Raw genomic sequence first — 3,432 nt, 5'->3', positions numbered from 1 at the left:
TCTCTCGTCTCTCTCTCTCTCTCTCTCTCTCTCTCTCTCTCTCCTCTCTCTCTCTCTCTCTCTCTCTCTCTCTCTCTCTCTCTCTCTCTCTCTCTCTCTCTCTCTCTCTCTCTCTCTTCTTCTCTCTCTCTCTCTCTCTCTCTCTCTCTCTCTCTCTCTCTCTCCTAACGCCAACTCTCTCACTCCCAGGCACACGCACGAACCCTCCCTAAAACTCTCTCCTTCGCTCGTCGCCTGCAATTCTCGTCATCTGAGTCTGTTTGTTCAATTCACTGTCGGCTTGTCGCTCGGTCGTCCATGTCTGCTTGCCGCCCCGGCATGCATCGCGTGGATCGATGCCCGCGTTTCGATGAAGCCTGCATCCTAGCGGGGTTTCGGACTGCTGCTGCTGCTAATACTAGTACTGCTGCTGCTACTACTATTGCTAATACTAGTACTGCCGCTGCTGCTGCTGCTAATACTAGTACTGCTGCTGCTATTATTGCTGATATTGCTAATATTACTATTGCTAATACTAGTATTGCTGCTGCTGGTGCTGCTGCGGGTGGTGGTACTGTTGCTGTTGCTGCTGGTGGTACTGCTGCTGCTGCCGGTAGTGGTGCTGCTGCTGTTACTACTAGTACTGCTGCTGCTGCTGCTGCTGCTGCTAAAAGCAATACTGCTGTTGCTTGCTGTGTGGTGGTGTTGTTATTACCGTTACTTCCGTATCGAATAATCGTAGAAAACCAGCAGGCGTGCTGCGAACACGCCTATTAATAAACGCTGCCTCGGCATCACGTCGTTCATCGCAGTGATCGAGTCCCTTTTTCTCTCTCACCCATCTTCGGCCCGGGAGGTTGGTAGTGCGTGGGTTTCTACACATCCATGCAACCTACCGGGTCGAATGGCTGTGAGAGAAAAAAGAGTGGGATTTTTTATGGATGGAATAATGACTTTCTATCGCATTAACACCTGTGCAGTAATAGTGGATCAATCATTTATGATGCAGCGCTGCGGTTTTATTTACCCCACTATATTAAAAAAAAACTTTACCACAAACTTCGTAAACATTTTTCAAACACAATTGGATCTTATAGCAAACGTGGACTGACTCGCTGACTGGCTGGTAGGCTACTGATGGGAATTAAATAGGATTCATCAATTAAGTGGCCATGGCTAATTTGTGAAATAATGATGTAAATTGGCTATATGGCTGACGCGACGCAAACATGCGTTTGCCATTACTGATGTCTGGCTGATGTGTTACTGTGTGTTACTGTGTGTTACTGTGTGTTACTGTGTGTTACTGTGTGGTCTGATGTTTTACTGATTACTGGCTCACTGATGTGAGATATGTCAGAGTACGCTTAAGTATAGTAAAATATTAACCAAAATATCAACACGAACTCAGAGAACATAGAAAGAACGAAGACGATCGAAGATCGAAGATCTAAGCATCGACCGAAAGCGAAAGTTTAAATGTCAAGATGTAACTATGTTAAATATAATAAATATCATATATATATTTAAAAATGTTTGGTGTAAAAATGCAAAGTGTTCGAAAAGCAAAAATCTTATCGTGTCCGCGTGTCATTTGAATAACAGAGGTCAACGACGGGGCGAACACAACCTATTCTTATTGTTTCCACGCGTGCGCACATCTATCGATTAAACCCATGCTTCAATACAGCACACTAATGCATTAATCAATCGCTAATCATACATTATTGATGCCATAATATCTCAGCAGCGCACGCAATGTCTGCCGTATCACAGAGAATGCGCGTATACGTGTGAGCACAACCCACGGCGATCCGCTAGTGCCGCCTAGTGTTAGCAGGACCGTATAGCTATCTGGGAATGGGGCGGCGGGGCGTGCGTGGGGCGGCGGGGGTGGGGGAGTTGCACACTGGCATTGGCAGCGGGAACGGTAAACTGCCCACGATTAATTACCAAGAACGAAAATCGCACATAGCTTATCCTCTCCCGGCAAAATGCATGGTTAGAACCAGGTAACACCCACTAACAAGGTAACACCAGGTAACACCCACTAACAAGTCTATATATAAGATTAATATTTAATATTTAATATTCATATCGATATTGGATTTTCTAACATCACTCGTCTCTTTTATCACTCGTCTCTTTCTCTTCGTGTTTGAACTTCACCGGTATCATGCGCGTACCTGGAACTTGTCTTCGCTGCCGAGGGAGGAACTCTCGAACTCCGGCGAGTCGAGAAACTGCTTCGACGTGACCGTGTGCAGCACGCAGCGCGGCTGTTGCACGATGTTGGCTCTGCAGGAAGACACATCCACCACGTGTCAATCACATGTAAGGGACACGCCGACCACGTGTCAATCACATGTAAGGGGACACACCCACCACGTGTCAATCACATGTAAGGGGACACTCCCACCACGCGTCGTTACTATTTACATCGTACTATGCGTTGTGTATTGTGTACTATATACTACGCATTATGTAGGCCTACCATGAACTATGTAAGATGTACTATGTGCTATGTACGATGCATTATGCACTATCTAATAGATAGATAAATATATTTACCATGTACTATGTACTATATGACCTATGTACTACACATTATGTACTATGTACTATACACTATGTACTGTGTACTGCGTACTATGTACTATGCAGGTGCTGTGTACACTACTGACGTGCCGAAATTGAGTAGAGCGAGGCAGTCAGCGTGTACTGTGTACTATGTACTGTACACGGTGTACTATGTACTATGTACTATACTCTGTGTACTGTACACTGTGTACTATGTACTATGTGCTATGCATACGAACTATGTACTATGTACTATCATCTATGTACTATACTCTATGGATTATGTACTGTGTACTATGTACTATGTACTATGTACTATGTACTATCCTCTATGTACTACACTCTATGTACTATGTACGGTGTACCGTGTACTGTGTACTGCATACTATGTACCATGTACCATGTACCATGTACTATGTGTTGTGTACCGTGTACTATGTGTTGTGTACCATGTACTATGTGTTGTGTACCGTGTACTATGTACTACATGCTGTGTACTATACTCTATGTACTGTGTACTATGGACTATGTACTATGTGTTGTGTACTATGGACTATGTACTGTGTACTGCATACTATGTACCATGTACCATGTACTATGTGTTGTGTACCATATACTATGTACTATACTCTACGTGGTATGTACTGTGTATCATGTACTGTGTATTGCATACTATGTACCATGTACTATGTGTTGTGCACCATGTACTATGTACGATGTACTATACTCTATGGACTATGTACTATATGTGCTGTGTACTATACTCACGTGCCGGAGATGAGTAGAGCGATGCGGTCGGCATGTACTGTGTACTATGTACTATCCTATATGTACTGTACACTGTGTACTATGTACTATGTACTATACTCTATG

This window comes from Priapulus caudatus, unplaced genomic scaffold (genome assembly GCF_000485595.1).
Source record: "Priapulus caudatus unplaced genomic scaffold, Priapulus_caudatus-5.0.1 Scaffold880, whole genome shotgun sequence".
Lineage (NCBI taxonomy): Eukaryota > Metazoa > Priapulida > Priapulimorpha > Priapulimorphida > Priapulidae > Priapulus > Priapulus caudatus.
This window is presented reverse-complemented; position numbering follows the sequence as displayed.